Below are 18,581 nucleotides of genomic sequence, written 5' to 3' on the forward strand. Positions count from 1 at the left end.
CCAGAGAAGCTGATGAAGCAGAGATCGGCTTCATCAGCTTCTGTAGCTGGAGAGTGACACTGAATGCAGGAAGTGATGTAATATACATCACTTCCTGCATTCGGGGACTGAGAGGAGATCAAAGGGAGTTCTATATACTGATCTCCCTTTGATCTCCTGTCACGGGGCCGTGCCGGTCCCGGCCGCATCGGGCACAGCGGATCTCGGGACCAGCAACGGCAGTGACAGCTTCTGATACAAGCGATCGAGCATCTCTCGAGACGCTCAATCGCTTGACTGTAAAGCTTCCGGTCGGCCGTGTAATTACAACGGCCGGCTCGGAAGCTGCTCGTCGGGCTCCACCGTCTGCTCGTCACAGACGAGCAGACGAGTGGATTTTTCGAGCCCTGTATATATATATAAACACACACACACACACTTACACTGACATACATATTGGTTAGGTGAATTGGGACATTTCTGAGTACTTAGATTGGCTTTCTTCAAGATTTGGTTCTGTTTTTCCATTTATGTCAAATTGTACATTTCAGATACATGTGGAGTCCCAAAGCTCATGTACTAATAATAAGACATTGCAGTTGCCATTTTGAATAAGGAAAGTCATATAAGATTGGCACTTAGGTCTTTCAAAAATAAAATGTATAAGGTCAGTCAACAAATTATTTAGTCATATTGAATAAAGTCTGAAGGATAAGATTTATGAATTGACCATAGAGTACACAACATTTATGATTAATTAAGTTAGGTTAATTTCCAGATGTGTTGCATGGTTGTTGGAGAAGTTTAAGATTTAATACTAACTTTTGATATTGTTACAATAACTGTTGAATCAACAGTCAACTTGTTTTTTAATGACAATTAGGTGCAAAGGAAGAAGAACTGGAAAAAAAATTAAAGTGAAGCCAGATTTTGCATTAAAAAAATCTTAATAAAATGTTTTTTTGTATGGGAATTCAGAAGACAGCAGTGTACATGATGGTAGTCTCTTTATTGTTATTAACATGTTGCTTTTGAGCTAGCACCAACCAAAATGAGGTGTGTCTATCTGAAACAGATTCCCTATAAAAGTATTTTGCTAACATTTCCTGCAGCTATAAAGACGTGGACACATTTGTTGGTGTCCTGACAGTTTATTTCAAACAATGCTTCATTCTTCCTGAAAAGTGATGACATTAAAAAGCAATTGTCTCAACTGCATGACTTTGGTATGTCATAGAGTAAAGCAAAGAATGTGTGAGAAGAGATACATTATTGTTTCATATACAAAGACATTCCAAAATGCCCTGGACAGATTTGTTGGTCCCCTTAGAAAAATATAAAAATTGGATCATAGTGGTATTTAGCAGTGAAGAAAGTGACTTTAGTTTGCTGGGCCTTTACTGTTTTTAGAATGAATATAAGTGGTCACAGTGCCTTGTACAAAATTCCATTTTCAAACAGTGATCTGATGCAGATAATTTTCAAAGCTGTTACTATAAAAGGTCTACATACATACATAACAGACTAATGAATCATTTCTACAAGTTTCACATCAATATTTCACAGGATGCTTTAAGCTATGACATCAGCGGGTCAAATAACCATTGTCAAAAACGTTCTGCATGCATAATAATCTGCTAGTATATGTAGCAATATTTGTGTTCAATTTATCAGCATTCCGAAACTTCTTATCAGGATTTTTATTCTCTAGCAAATACAAAGTTTAATAGGTTGTTTTTATTTTCCAAGTGAGTAATTCGTAACAAGAGCAGTTTGACTCAGTCTTTTATGATGAAGTTCTCGAGAGTGAGAAGAATGATACCTATGACCCATAAACACCTCCCCTTAGCACACACTCTATACTGGCTCCCATACACTGTTCTGCAAACAGGAAGCTTCCTGTCTTTCATTCTCCACCCTGGCTGCTCCAGGCAGCACACACCCTTTCCAGCCCAACCTTAAATCTCCCTAAGAAATCTTTTACAAAAAAGAAAAAGGAATCTCTGGAAAATATGTCAGGATTGCTTGCTGGCCTCACATAATACACCGGATCGGTCCTTTCGCTTTTCATCGCACACCTTGCACACTTTCAGGAGCTGCCAGGTGAGTGCAAACCTGTCAATATGGCTTCAGGTTACAGCACACAGTCCAAGTTGATTACTGGTGTTGTCTATAGACGCCGTAATAGGGCAGCTGGGATTGTATGCTTATATACCTGCCTTGTGCTTAGCATTTCTTATCACTGTAGTTTGAATGTGATTAGGAAATTAGGAATACATTGTCATTGACACTAAGAAAGTAAACACGTCGCCAAAAGGGTTTCTTTACCTGCTACACAATTTAACAAAATGAAACACTGCTTATGTCTTGATCTCTTCTGCTGTTGATATTTATATAGGAAGTGAAGGATAATATGCAACTTGTTAGCTATATACTGAAGTCAACTGGTCTATCCACATAACTAAGCAAGTCCCAGCATGCAGCTATACAAGACTCTGCTACTCCCAGGATTTTTTCAGCAACAAACTGGATTGCAAAGAAAGATTGCACTTCTTGTATCTAAGTCATAAAGATGCTAAATTCAGTTAAATGATACAAATGTGGATGAGGAACATGTTAAAAATGTCACCTGCTGAGAATAAGTATAATCTGGAAGGTTCCTATTGACAACAATATCACAGCCTCTAGAATCAGGAAGTCAGGAGAGAACACAGACAAAGCTTTCACCCTGTCTACTCACTAATGTTACAACCTTGGGACTCTTATGAGTGCTGCTAAACAAAAAGCTTTTAAACGTACAGGTTAGGTGATGTTTCACAGATACACAGCACTTGTTAGTGTTACAAATATAAATTAGACATTTTATAAAACTAATTCTGACTTTCAGGTGTTATGTGTAGATTTTCATACTAGCTTTCAATAATAACACTTTCTTAAGCCATGATGGTCAAATGTTTATATGTGTAACTAGGGTTGCCACCTTTTCTTCCATCGAAACCCGAACACTCTAGCGACAAATTTTCTTGGAAGAATGATTTGCGGCTTTTTCATATGTAAATAGTGCCACCCCTTCATATGTAAATATCACAGTTGAGACTATTTTCAGTGGGGGGCCAGTAGCCCCTATCTTAATTTGGGTTTCGCCTATGTGCCTGACATCTTGTGTCCGGGTTTCTGCTGCCATGAAACCCGAACACAGCATTCAAAACCCGAACTGTCCGGGTGAATCCTGGACAGGTGGCAACCCTATGTGTAACACACATAGGTAAAATGCCTTTGTTTATTTGTAAACTTGCTACATAAGTACACAAAAATAAAATAATATTTGTAGAAACATGACAAAACATTAGCAATTATAGAACTTTATATTACAGTTTAAAAACTGCCCCTTTCACTCGCTTTCTAGATCGAGTAAATGCAAATTTACACACACACAAATACGTGTATATATATCTTGTAACGATATGTAATCTATGATATGTAATATGCTTGTAATGAAGCAACATAAATCAATTATTATTATTTTACAGGATTTGTATAGTGACAACAGTTTGCACAGCGCTTTACAATATAGGGAAAACATTACCATCACAATACAATTCAATACAAGATGGAAAGGAGGGCCCAGATTGACCGTGTATATCTACTTGAGTGCACCCAGGCAGTTTACCGTTATCTGAGTGTGGTGCTTACCATAGGACTTTTATATACAGTGCTCAGCATAAAAGAGTACACCCCTTTGTTTGAACAGCAAGATTTTAATCAGCATCTCAGTGAACACAAGAACAATTTCCAAAATTTTGACAAAACCAATTTTTATAGAACATTTGTTTAGCACATTACATGAAAGTAAGGTTAATAATATAACTTAGATTACATAATCTTCAGTTTTACTCAAATTAGGTGAAGCAAACATGAATACACCCCACAACAAAAACGACTCCATCTAGTATTTTGTGTGACCTCCATGATTTGTAAGGGCAGCCCCAAGTCTTCTAGGCATGGAATGAACAAGTTGGCGACATATTGCAACATCTATCTGTTTCTATTCTTCAAAAACAAGCTCTTTTAGAGCCTGGATGCTGGATGGAGAGTGAAGGTCAACTTGTCTCTTCAGAATTCCCCATAGGTGTTTGATTAGGTTCAGATCAGGAGACATACTTGGCCACTGAATCACTTTCACCCTTTTCTTCTTCAAAAAGGCAACAGTGGCCTTAGATGTGTGTTTTGGATCATTGTCATGTTGGAAAAGTGCACGACGACCAAGTGATGGTAGCATTTTCTCTTTTAATATAGAGCAGTACATCTGTGAATTCATGATACCATCAATGAAATGCAGCTCCCTGACACTAGCAGCACTCATGCATCCCCACAGAAGGACACTGCCACCACCATGTTTCACTGTACTCTGTACTCCTCACCTTTGCGACACCATACAGTTTGGAAGCCATCAGTTCCAAAAACATTGATCTTGGTCTCATCACTCCAGAGTACAGAGTCCCAGTAGTCTTCTTCTTTTTCAGCATGGGCCCTGGCAAATTGTAGGTTGGCTCTTTAGTGCATGGGCTTAGAAGGGGCTTCCTTCGTGGACGACACCCATGCATGACATTCCTCTGCCGTGTACGGCGTATTGGGTCACGGGAAACAATCACCCCAGTTTGGCTTTCTACTTCTCTAACTAAATGCAGTGAACTTGCATGGCGATTTTCTTCAACCCTTCTCATCAGAAGACGCTCCTGTCGAGGTGTTAAAGGAGAACTATGAGGTGAGAGATTTTCACTCATCGTCATAATTCTAGCCGACCTGTGACAATTAAACTGTCAGCGGTCGGCTCAGTAGATCGTCGGCGCTCGCTCACTTCTCGATCCTGTCACTGCAGAGAGCCGTGACAGGGGAGGGACTGGATTCCCCCTCCCCTGTCCGATCCTCCAGCGCTGACTGGCAGAACGGACGGGGGAGGGGACGGGTACAGATGGCTCTGCCTCTAGATAGGCGCAGCCAGCTGTCACTCACGCAGCTGGTTGGATCCAGACATAATTTTCGAGATTTGTTTCAGCTGCGGTGTCTCAGTATACCCCCAGCTGTCGCTCGCGGTATACTGAGCTTAGGGTGACGGGAGGACGCTAGTTTGTGTCCTCCCGTTACCCTTAGAAGAACTAGTTCTCCTATAAGTTCCATTGTTGGCCTGGACGTCTCTGTGAGATGGTTGCAGTTCCATCTTTGTTTCATTTTTGTATCTCTTTTGCTACAGTATTCTGATTGATAAGTAAAGTTTTGCTGATCTTCTTGTAGCCTTCACCTTTCTTGTGAAAAAAAAAATATCTTTGTCTTCCATGTGGTGTCATTGCTGACAGCATGAAATGTGAAGAGGTTTTCTTTGTTTGTTAAGTAACACCCTTTTATAATCAACTGAATTCTTGTTAATTAGGATTTTATTGTCTAAAATTTAGCTTTGCTGCTATGACTTTCATTGAGGTGTATTTATTTTTGCAATATGCTCTTAAATGAATTTGTGTCACAATTCTCTACTTACCAGTATCAATTGCGGGGGTCCTCACACTCACAGCATGTCAGTACTTGGCACTCTAGTCAGTGACTTGTGTCCTATAACTTTCCCGCATGAAAATAGTGAGGCCTCTTGCACATGTTTAATGGCATCTTTATATCAAAATGGCAGCGCTGGAGTGCTTCCTGTTATAGACAGTAATTGCATCCCTTCTGCCACACCTCCTAACATCACTTTCTGTTTGATCACTATAAAGCTGCAAGGTTCCAGACAGAGAGTGCTCAGGTGTTTCAGAGCTATCCACAGTGTGCCAGTTACAAGCCGTGTGATTCCATTACCTGACCTTTGCTTCGTTTATCAAGTTTGATCCTTTGCTGCCTGTCCTGACCTTATACCTTGTTTGACTATGATTATTGGATTTACCCTTTTGTGCCGCGTTTTTGGAATCTATGCCTGATTCTTTTCCTGAGTACACTATACCAAAGTGTGTGCCCCTGCTATCGGGCTCTGCATATCCAATTACTGACAATTTGTTAGGAAAAATACTTTTTTGAACGGGAAAATTAACATATCTTGGTTGCAATCAATGGCCCGCATTTGTGGGAGTATTTTGTAGTATAGTGTCCCATAGAAAATGACAACGTAGGGCACTTACAGGCAGGTATTTTCGGGTGAAGCAACATTATTTATTTATATATGTAATTGTTTTATTATACATGATGTTTCAGTGGAGTGCAGCCAACTTTTCCCAAGGTCAACACAAAAGATATCCTCAGAAAAGTGGACTTCACCCCATCAAAATGTGTTGCCTTACATTATCTGTCTACCATTAACTTAGCACCCAGGTTCCATTTCCCTGGGCATTCAGTGTGCCAGTACTTCAACAACAACAAAACACAGAAATGTGCTAGCATCTCTTCAACACACAAATTTGACCATCCCTGGTTTTGTTGATTTTCTCAGTGAAAAAGTGAACAGCCTATGCAGGAAAAAACAGGACACGTTTCAGTAAAATGTACAATTGCCATTCATGAGATAGGGAAAAAAGTAAAGCATAGGGATGCTAATTCACTATGTTGTATATGCTATTTTAGGTCATGTTGTTATTCTAACTTTACTTATGTCATCAGTGTGCATTTACTACAGAAATGAGTGCTTCCTGTTTAGTTCATTATGTGGTGTGCTAAGCATGCCTAATCTGATACCTCAATTCATTCAATTAATGATAAAATAAAGCCCTATTATTCTGCTCTTTCATACAAAGAGGTAGTTAGAGCTTAGATTTCCAGGCCAAATTTAGCATCATCCGTGTTCCTCAGATAATTTATAATTATTATAAAAATAATTTATAAATTTTTATTTTAAATGCAATTTTATTATAAGCTGGCATCTGGACAACATATTTAGGAAAAACATAATATATCATTTGTTCATACTGTAATTATATCTTACAATTACAGTTATAAAGAGAGGCACACTGCTTGTTTTTTGCGAATGAGCTTCCAGTCTCTATGTTATAACATAAACATGTACCTCTCTGATCAGTTCTTGATTATTAGTTCTACAATGCAGTCAGGCAAGTACTGTTCTCCTGGCAACCGCCAAACCCAGACACGTCCATCGGATTGCCAGACAGCGAAGCGTGATTCGTCACTTCAGAGAACACGTCTCCACTTCTCTAGAGTCCAGTGGCAGCGTGCTTTACACCACTGCATCCAACGCTTTGCATTGCACTTGGTGATGTAAGGTTTGGATGCAGCCAATCTGAAGGCCACACGAAGTTTAGAGGTCTGTAGCTATTAACTCTGCAAACAGTTGGCGACTTCTGCACACTGTGCGCTCCAGCCTGCGCTGACCCCGCTCTGTCATTTTTCGTGGCTGAGCAGCTGTTCCCAGTTACTTCCACTTATAATAACAGTTGACCGTGGAATATTTAATAGCAAGGAAATTTCACTGATGGACTTATTGCACAGGTGGCAACCTATCACGGTACCACGCTTGAATTCACTGAGCTCCTGAGAGTGACCAATTCTTTCACAAATGTTTGTAGAAGCAGTCTGCATGCCTAGGTGCTTGATTTTATACACCTGTGGCCATGGAGGTGATTGGAACACCTGAATCCAATGATTCGGAGGGGTGTCCCAATACTTTTGGCCATATAGTGTATCTGCAAAAAATAAATCAAGGCAACTGGGCTTGCTGTATTTTTCTTGAAGATACATTGCTGGTCATCTCAATTACCTTTCTCAATCCCCGAGAAATACCATGAAGCCATCCCTGAGGTGTTGTACACAGGAAGTGGCTGCATAAAGACTGCAGGAGTTTAGCAGCACTGCACTGCAACCAAAAATGAAAATGAAAACCTTTTTGTGATACATGTTGCTATAGCAAACTAAATGCCATTCCCCTGCATGATGCCACTTTCAGAGGGAATATTAATCTCCATTTCCCCTTTGACAGCTATTAGCTGCTAGTTATTAGGTTGTTCTTCACAAACAGGTGTGCCGAGTGTAAAGTTTGGTGGAGGGGGGATTATGGTGTGGGGTTGGTTTTCAGGGGGTGGGCCTGGCCCCTTAGTTCCAGTGAAGGGAACTCTTAAGGTATCAGCATACCAAGACATTTTGGACAATTTCATGATCCCAACTTTGTGGGAACAGTGTGGGGATGGCCCCTTCCTGTTCCAACATGACTGAGCACCAGTGCACAAAGCAAGGTTCATAAAGACATGGATGAGTGAGCTTGGGGTGGAGGAACTTGATTGGCCTGCACAGAGTCCTGACCTCAACCCGATAGAACACCTTTGGGATGAATTAGAGCGGAGACTGCGAGCCAGGCCTTCTCGTCCAACATCAGTACCTGACCTCACAAATGTGCTTCTGGAAGAATGGTCAAACATTCCCATAGACACACTCCTAAACCTTGTGGAAAGCCTTCCCAGAAGAGTTGAAGCTGTTATAGCGGCAAAGGGTCGGCCAACTCAATATTGAGCCCTACTAAGACTGGGATGACATTAAAGTTCAAGTGCATGTAAAGGCAGGCGTCAATACTTTTGGCAATATAGTGTATGTTGTCACATATACTTTAAATAGAGATATTTGGATTTACTGCAGACTATGGCCTGTCTGCTTATACTTTTCTCCTTTTTTTAATGTGTCTCTGATTCTCCAATACCCGTTTTAGGGAGGGCTATGCTCTGCAAAGCTGTGAAGATAACAAGCAATGCCTGCTCTTTAGTGCCACCAGCACCCTCCTTCCTCAGTGCTTCCTTTCACTGCATTTTAGAGTCTAACTACCTAGCGTGATATACCTACCCCATCATCTTCTATTTGTTTCAGTGACATTTGCACAGTAGACTTTTCCTTATTGCAATTACTGCCCTCCCTCCTCACCGCCTTCACGCAGTGAACATTCAGTTGCCATTGCAATTTTCGTGAAGACCAACAATACACAAGTGCAGTGGACTGATAGGGTTCCAAGCTTTTAGACGTTTTATTAATTGCATTTTTTTCCCAATCTGTTAAAGCCAGCAAGTAGATGGAAACATGTCACGTTTACATTTGCTTCCCACAGAGCTTGAGGCTAATTTACTAAAGGAGGTAAGCATGTTCACACAATAAACTGTGTGACTACTCACTTCATTTATCCAGTCATGCGCAGATGAAATAAGTTTTCAAGTGATTGGATATTTGAAGTGCATCTTCACACATTTTATTGTGAGAACATTCTCAACTCCATCAGTAAATTGGCCTCACTGAGTTACTGTAATTTGCTTTTGATGCATATGATATATGAATACTGTATACAGTATAAACACATATACAGTATGTATATAACTTTTTTAGAGAATGTATAGAAATTACTTATGACCATTGTTAGAATGAGGAAGAAAGCATAGTGGGTGATTTATTAAAGTAATAGAACATGTTCACTTTGCAAAGGAAATTTTCACTTAAGCTAAGGGAAAATTCGCTTTGCACGCGGTTGGATGATAGCCTCACCACATACACTAAGCTACGTGAAAATAAACTTTGCAAATGAAGCTTCCAATCATGTGCAACTAAAAATTCTGTTTTTCCTTGCACATGATTAGGTATTCTTTGCAAAGTGAACATGTTCTACCGCTTTACTAAATTAACCTCATTCGTGGGGAACGCTGAGGTAAGGGCCTCTGGAGTGTATAGAGTTCAGTCGCCAGGGCTCTGGAGTGTATAGAGTATAGCAGTCCTGCCTCTGTAGTTCATAGAGCTCAGCTGTCAAGCCTTTGTAGTTTATGGCGTCCACAAGTTGAGTCTCGGTAATGTATAGAGTTCAGTGGTGAGACTTTTGCAGAGTTTAGTGATCAAAGCTACGTAACCTACACCATAGTGTAGGCAGTGCAGCAGTCAGGGTTATGTAGGGTATATAGTGCAGCAGTCAGTAATATGTAATGTATAACATAGTACAGTCCTGGTTTCAGAGTTCTGGAGTCCAGTCTATGTAATGCACATAACAGCTTGCAGCATTCAGTGGACAGAAAAAAGTGTCCCCTTGTCTGACTTAAATGTGGTCAGTGGTGAGTGCCCTATAACTGTTGGTAGTCAGTGTTGTTTCTACCCCCATAAAATTGGTTGACAGTCCGCCCTTAGCAGTGTTCCCTTTCAGCAGTCAGTGTGCTTTCCTGTCTTTGGTGGCCTGTGTGCCCCATTCCTTTGTGGACATTTCTGTCCCCCACCCTTGGTGGTCAGTGTGCTCCCTATTATTGGTGGTCAGAGGTAGCAGCATAACCTGTTAAACAGTGCAGAAATCCCAATCTGCTTCCACCTGGCTCCCCGATCTCTCCTCTGTGACAGCAGCCCAGAACTATGCATACAATGTTGGTATGGATATACCTCTGTCTAGCACTGCCTGCATAGAACAGAGCAAGTCACTCTCACAGTGAGAGCGACTTGCTCTTTTAGGTCTCACTAGACCCAGTGCACCTCACAGGAGACTCATGCAGTGCATGCAGTTCTTGTACCAGGGTCTAGTGGTGCCTGTGCTATACACATCTCCACAACTCACTTTGCAGTACCAACGGCATGTATGAAATCTGCATTCCAGCACACAAACAACATAATCCCTTATAATCTATCTGTAATAATCTGCAAGATCTGCAATTTAGAACATACATTTCATCCTAAATATCCATGTCACCGATGAAATCTGTGAGATTTATACTCCAGGTAAACTAAGCAGGCGATGGAAATCTTTTGTGCTGGGATTCATATCTTAGCAACCGAGTTTATGGGAAAAGTATTACTTTCTTCTTCATAAACTTCCCCTCCATGCAAAAGCCATTGGGAGAGGTCTGCTTTAAGAGTTACTGATATAGCTTTAAATTTGCAATTGAAAAATCTATGCATAAATAAAATAGATACATGGGACATTTTATTAAAGAGGCTCTTATATCTTGCCATTACCTAAATGTACCCCCTGACCTTCCTCTGCACCTCTACTGCATGACCCAGTATTATTTTTTTTTTACTTTGCCCTATATCCTAAAACATATCTTATAACTCTATTTTACATCATCACCAAGCTGGTACAATTGTTGCAGGGGCAGCTGCTGGGAGATCACTTCCTACTGATGTAGACATGCTTTCCAAAACTACACCTCCCAAAAGCCCTTTCTCTACACACACTGTGTGGACAGCAGCATTGTTAAGCTGGCAAAGAAATCAATGTATGTTCTGTATGTGGAGAAGGGTAAAGAAGGCTAATATACATATATATATATATATATATATATGTATATTTACCTTCTTTACCCTTCTCCACATACAGAACATACATTGATTTCTTTGCCAGCTTAACAATGCTGCTGTCCACACAGTATAGATATATATATATAGATATAAACAAAGCAATGCTTGTATTTCTAGCAAAATCAGGTAGTGTAAGATGTATTTTCTTTTTATAAAAAGGTACCAAGCTATGTTTTCCTATATTGGTGGCTGAACTAGTACTAAACGCTACTACTGCAGGCATGCTGCAATAGTTAAAGAGCCATAAGCAGAAAATCCAGTTCAAACTACCTGCAATAGGCACATAGTATTTGTCTGCATTATGCAATATGCTATGCAGTCTCTTATTCTGTCCTTTCAATAATATTTGAAAGGAACTATCATGTTTATGACAGGATAATTCTAACCTATCCTCCGTAGAAATGGCTTATCAGAGGGATTCTGTTTCAGCACACCACAGTAATGTTGGCTGCTTTAGATTTAGTTTCTCTGAAATATTGAGGCCTCAAGCCTTTCTTTGCATGTCACAATTTCAAACAATGAGCTCCTGAAAAAGTAAAAACCATTACCTGTACTTCATTCAAGTGAACACGGCACATTGACACACATTTGCCACTGGCAGGCTCTGTGTAGAGGAAATATAAATCATTTAATGATATCAGGTCTGTTATCAGCTGTAATGAAACATGTGACAAAGATCGTTTTATAATCAAATGACTCCAAACCTATTCAAAGAACAAGAAAGACTGTATTTCACACTAAAACGGACCTATCTATGAAACACTTCATATGTATCAGTGGTGCCACAGCAATACCAAGTCTCATTTATTTGAGGAAAAAAAGGTAACTCTTTCTATCCAAGAATGGAGAAGAAAAGCTTCTGAGCTCCCTCAGATGACCCAAACCTAGGCATCCAATGTCACATGGTCTCTGGCCACCAGGCGCATGGAGATATTTGGCATCATTAGAAGCAACAAAGGGTCTATTGTTTTTAGTGGCATAACAGGATAAGCTAGGGAAATCATTGACATAACATCTATTTTTACAATAAAAAATAAAATAGAACGTTTGTATATTAGAAGGAGAGTTTTAGGACTTGCAGATATTAGTGAATTTTAGCCTGTTAAAGGAGAACTATGAGGTGAGTGCTTTTCACTCACCTCATAGTACTAGCCGACCTGTGTCAATGAGACTGTCACAGGTCGGCTCAGTAGATCGGGAAGTGATCGAACACATACCAGCGTTCGCTCACTTCTCGATCCTGTCACAGCTCTCTGCCGTGACAGGGGAGTGGCTGGATTTTCCCCTTCACGCTCAGATCCTCCAGCGCTGACTGGCGGAACAGACGGGGGAGGGTACAGCTGGCTCTGCCTCTAGATAGGCAGAGCCAGCTGTCACTCACGCAGCTGGGCGGATCCAGTATAACGCGAGCTGTAGCTCGCGATATACTGAGCTTAGGGTAACGGGAGGACGCTAGTTTGTGTCCTCCCGTTACCCTAAGGAGAACTATAGGGAAAAGCCCTAACAATACAAAGCCCTAACAAATACACAAAAAATATATATTTTTTTAAATTTCAAATTTTTAAGATTTAATGAGTTGAATGTCTCTTCAAGGCCTGTTCTCAGGCAGAGTGTTTCATTGCACGTTTTTTCCGCACTGAAACGCATGCAAATCAAAATCTCATGTATTCCTATGGGGGGCGTTTACGCAAACGCGTTGTTTAAAATAGTCCATGAGCTTTCCAGCTCGTTTTGCTCTATAGACTTAAATGAAAATGTGCTTTTGCGCTTTTCGTGCTTTTTTTAGCATGTTTTTGTAGCTGAGACTGCTTTTAAATGGACAACTGAAAAGGAGCTGAAAACGAGCCTTAAAACGCTTTTACATATGAACAGAAAACTCCTGTAAAACGCACTGAAACGTGGATAAAAAACGCGCAAAAACACGCTAAAAAAGGGCATGAAAAAAGCTCTGAAACACTGTCGATGTGGTGTGAATGGGGACTAAGACTGAATGGAGCTGCAAAGCAAACACAATTACCGTAAGACATAAATCTGAACGGGCCCTAAATGTTTGCAAATGTTCAGTAACCTATGGCTGGTTAGCTGTTATTGAACCAAGCTCAGTCATCAGTTAATTTGATTCTTCATTTCAATATGGTGCCATTTTTGCTGTCATATGGTGTGCTTCTAAAGATGGATTAAAATTCTACTATGATAAATTCAATAAACTGGGATAAATACAGGAAAGAACGTATCAAAAGATCTACATGGAGAAGCAGATTCCATTAGATTGAGGTCTCGGTATTGGGGCCAATGATAATAATCGTATGACCTCCTAGTCCCTATCTATTAAAGCCCACTTAAACTGCTGCAGCAATCTCTTGACCCGTAACACTTGGTAGATTGCTGGCCTAAAAGATTTATCTGGGGGATTAGTGAATTGGAGTTCTAGCCCGTACGGCGAAGCTTACAACATGATTGTAACTGCAGAGAATTTTCATTACAGCTTTATTTCAAGATCACTGGCATTATATAAGAGTGACGTTACAGACAACCTAGTGTGTGCCATGCATCTCTGCTTTTCCGAGCGATGTTTTTAAAACACGGCGTTACGATTAGGTTGTGTTCTAGTCATCATGCATGGTTTACCTAGATAATAGCAGCTGCTTCCAGATGTAAGATCAAAAGTCGCAGCGTTTCGCCCAGTCACAACTTGATGCAGAGGTAGAGTGACAGAGGCAGCATGAGGTACAAGAAATATTTTACTATTCTAGAGGCTGCTATTGGCATCACCCCCCTGAATAAGAGGGAACTGCTTCCAGAGGGAAGACATGCAAATCTGTGGAAATATTCAGGGTAAGGCGAGAAAGAACTACTCCCCTGTGTTTGTTCTCTGTCTTTCTATTGTTGGACATTGCACACCTCCCCATCAGCAATTCTCATGTATGTGGCTATGTTTGTCTCATTGTGTACATAAGTGATCTGCTTTGTCAGGAGTAAATATTGTTTCACTTCTGCTAGTCGTTATTTGTGCCAGATTAAAATGCTTCCCACCCCCAACTCGTGTATTATAATGTATACATATTTGTAAATAGTGTTGGATTCTCTAATGAATAAATGAAATGCTGCATGTGCAATCAAATTAAAGCCATTCAAATAATGCAGTGATACTATAGCTTAGATTCCTTTGGATGGGATATTTAAAAAGATTCAAATTGAGTACTTAAAGGCATAGTCCAACTTATGAAAAAAAAAAATTAAATGCACACACTTTAATATTAAAAGAAAAAAAAATGTGCATGTATTATTTTTTGCATTTGAGTCTACAAAGCATTACAGCATTTGTTTTGCTTTAAAAAGCATTACAGCCGCAAGCAATGGATTCTGAATGTTCTGGCTTCTGCAGACTATTCTTCCCAGTCCCTGTCCGTACTGAGGTACGAACTTTCAGTTGCAGGGACGGGATGGGAGGACAAATGAATAGACTAGTGCAGTGACACCATTGCACTTGTATTACAATGTGATCTACAAGTCTCACTGGCAGATGGGACTTGTAGTCTCTTTATTCACAGATTCTGTCAATGGATAATGGAGCCACGCACAGCTGTGCAGGAATCAAATAATTACAGTAGCCTGCGGTGAGAAGAACCTTGCGGTTCAGGCAAGTGGGGAGGCAAAATGGGGGTATGGGGTTGGTGATGTAACCATGTTTCATGTTACGCCGCCCTGATTATTGGTGTAACATGAAACATATCTAAAAAGTAAACTTAGCCTTTAAATAAAATCTTCAATGAGAGCGTTATCTCAATATCTTATCTCAATATCAGAAAATCCGCACTTGTGTTTATATTAGTCAACTGGCCATTCAAAATACTGTATCACATTAAAAAGACATTCAGTAAAACAAATATGATGTTCTAAGGTCCATTTACATTTGTGCACGTGTTAACATGCATTGTGGAAAAAATATATAAATGCACATTGCACACACAATGTAATATTAAAAGAAAAAAATGTGCGTACATTATTTCTTGCATTTGAGCCTACAAAGCGTTACACTTGCAATCAGTGGATGGTGGGTGCAGTGCTCAGGCTCCTGCAGACTATTCTTCCAGCCCTTGGCCATACCGAGGTATGCACTTTCACTTGCAGGGACAGAGGAAGAATGAATAGACTACGAGTGTGGCGACAACATTGCACTTGTATCCATTAAGATCTACAGGTCTGTCACGTAATAACATGCATTGTGTTAATTTTGAATGGGCTGCCAACACACCCCAGCGTGTCTAAAATCAGACATGATGCTTTTTTGTTACGCAATGCGTGGCAAAAGTGTGATTGGGCCCTTATACACTTTTCCTGTACTCAGGTTGTTAGAACATAGGTTATTTTAAGATAGTGGATTAGAAAATGGGGCACAGCTAAATATAAGGAAATATCACAGCATATATCTGTGAAGGTTCTCCTGTATCCAGGTCATGGTATAGATTGTGGTAGTTAGTCACATTCAACTGGACTTGTTCTATTATGTTGAAGATGTTGTTTCGCTGCTTATCCAAGCAGCTTCTTGGGTTCTAATGAGTGTCAGTGTATGTTATTTTCATGTTATTTCATGCACTAAAAAGCTAAAATAAGTAGTAAAAACAGAGGGAAAATTTTTTAATGCAGCAAATGAATCTATTAAGTAAAATCATATAGATGATCACATTTCTTTATACTACAAATAGATGTTATTTGGCAACTGTGCTTTGGCAGAGGATTAGCCCTCAATTATTAGTACAAGGCTGCATGAGTACAACCAACATCATTATTTATATAATGTCTTTACACAAAAATCTAATTCTTTCTCAAAATCATTGATTTCTAAGAAGACAGAGAGCAACTATAATCAGTATTTTAAGTACAATTTATATTCACTGTGAAGCATATTCTACATTGGAAAAATGAATTGCTAAGTTTCTCCTTAGTCACCCCTTTCCTTCAATTTACTTTTCCTTATATGTATTTTTATTGTTTGTAGGCAAACTAGCACAGTATTACCCAGCGCATGTGAGTGGTACAGAGACCCACGCTGGAAGCCTCCGCCAAAGCACCTAACTGGTTTAACACACAGGACATCTCGCAGCAGATCGCTTCACCAGGTATTACCCATATCTTCACCTTTTCATGTTATTACTATTACTGCATTTTTCAATTAGATCAAACGTGACAATGTAGGCACCATAGTGCAACAGTCTTCCCTATCTTCACATCTGAGTTCTATGTAATGTGTTTGGGTTAGAGTAAAACTAGCTGCTTACAGTGCACATTTCCTGTGATTTAAAGACTTAAAGGAGTAAGAGCAGAGAATGCTACAGTGGCGGGTTCTAGTATGCCCTCTCCCTCTTTTTTCCCTCATCTATTCACAAATAGCCTTATAAATAGCCTTGTATTTTGTTTTACAAAGTGCAAGGCACCCTGTGAATAGAAGAGGGGCAGGTATATCACTGAATCTCCCCTCGTCCACAGAACGCCTTGTATTTTTTTCACAGATTGCAAAGTGTTCTATGAATGGACGAGGGGAAACTCAGTCATATGCCTACCCCTCCTTTATTCATAGAGCGCCTTGTATTCTGTAAACAAAAACAAAAAAAAGCTTTTTGTGAATGGATGAAGAAAGGGACGGGTATACGACTGGTCAAGCCGCTGCTCTTATCTATGCAGCATTGGAAATACTGTGCTCTGTGTAGTATCCGGCTTCAATCAAGGTATGATTTTTATAGCAACCACACCAAGGGGTCTATTTAAAAGCAATTCACAGAGCCCTTCGCTCTGCAAATATCTGTGAATGTTAATTTTGGGCGAATATTGCCAAAAATGAATGTTATTAATATATTATTGCCAGTTCAAATGTAGCGTTGTAATAATACATTTTGGCCACCAGATAGAGCCGAGTAAAACAGGAAATAAATATTTATCTCCTATGCTTTTTAGCTCCATTTGGTGGCCATAATGTATTATTACAACAACACACCATACTCAAACTGGGAAAAATATATTAAGAATATTCCTTTTTTGAATTATTCCCCCAAAACAAATGTTCACAGATATTTGCAGAGCGAAGGGACCTGCAATTTTTTTTTTTTTAAATAGACCCCCTAGTGTATGTCCAAAAAAGGACCGAAAACTCACTTCTCCAATTTCACCTCCAGCTGTCAGTCAATGCATACAGCGGGTGCAGGCTACAGTGTGCTCCCACTCCTTTAGCAATTCTTGTACAATCAGCTGCACAAAAACTGGTATCCATAAAGATGCAGCTTTATTGTGATAAGTTCCAGATAAAATCCAAAGTCAAACATATTATAGCAAATACACCACCATAGTGTCTCTCCCACACCAGCGCCTCTCTCACACCAGACCCCCTAGTATACTCATACTTGGAGCTAACAGACTTAACTTGTGCCAAATGCAAAATAATTTTTTTTTCCCGGTGTTCAGCTTTACATTACAACAGACAGGTTACGTGGGCCATGGATTTGCTTCATACATTTGACACTATTTTGGTTCCAGACCTATGAAATGCAGCCTATGTTTTTAATAAGTGAGGTACTGATTATGTAGGTTTACCAATGAATGTGTCAATGTATCTTTTATGGTTTTAAGGTTTCCCCATCTCTACAGAATCTACATAAAAATACCTAACATTTGTTTACATACAGTAACTACATAAACACTTCTCAAATAGTGTCTGTTTGTTCATTTTACACTGCCATATGCCATACAAAGGTGGACCAAATTATACAACAAATTTTGTAATTGAATACCTAATCTAGTGGCGGGCATGGTCTAGGGCACGGATTCCTTTTTACTAAATTATATTCACTTGGTGGAAAATGTAGTTCCCTGCATTTGTTCAAGTTCTCAATCATTGTGACCTTTTCCACCATCCTCCCATTGCCCGAAAGTTATTAAGACGTGCAGAATGCCAGACTTATTCCAAAATGAAGCCTTTATGTGCCTGCCAACATTTACCACCTTTAAATGGAAATTAGGAAACTATAGTGCATGTCAGTTCAAAAATGTAATTAGAATAAGTGCTAAAAGCCTGTTTAATCTTTTTAAAGTTTGACGTTTTAGCTAATAAATATTTAGGTTACTTCAGATTTAACACAGGCCTAGCTACTCACGGCCTGGTTTTCTACTGCCCTGGGAAGTGTCCAGGGCCATCCCTATAATGAGGCAGCCTGCGGCTGTTACCTCAGGCAGCATGTTGTAGGGGGAGGGGGTGGTAGCAGAACGGCATGAAAGGGCCATTCGCATCTCTCCACCCAGCTTTTGTGAGCCCCCTGTGTCCC

General features: G+C 39.9%; 1 protein-coding gene across 1 annotated transcript in view; it reads left to right on the forward strand.

The window, feature by feature from the left end:
* Positions 1-1,959: 1,959 nt before the first annotated feature.
* The window catches only part of LOC108786370 (tight junction protein ZO-2-like), an 80,843-nt gene continuing 64,221 nt past the window's right edge, over positions 1,960-18,581 (forward strand). The window contains exons 1-2 of the mRNA XM_018555649.1: positions 1,960-2,082; positions 16,268-16,388. The gene's annotated coding sequence lies outside the window, so the exon portion shown is untranslated. The remainder of the gene's footprint in view (positions 2,083-16,267; positions 16,389-18,581) is intronic.

This window comes from Nanorana parkeri, unplaced genomic scaffold (assembly GCF_000935625.1).
Source record: "Nanorana parkeri isolate BGI_ZX_2015 unplaced genomic scaffold, ASM93562v1 scaffold206, whole genome shotgun sequence".
NCBI classification, from domain to species: domain Eukaryota; kingdom Metazoa; phylum Chordata; class Amphibia; order Anura; family Dicroglossidae; genus Nanorana; species Nanorana parkeri.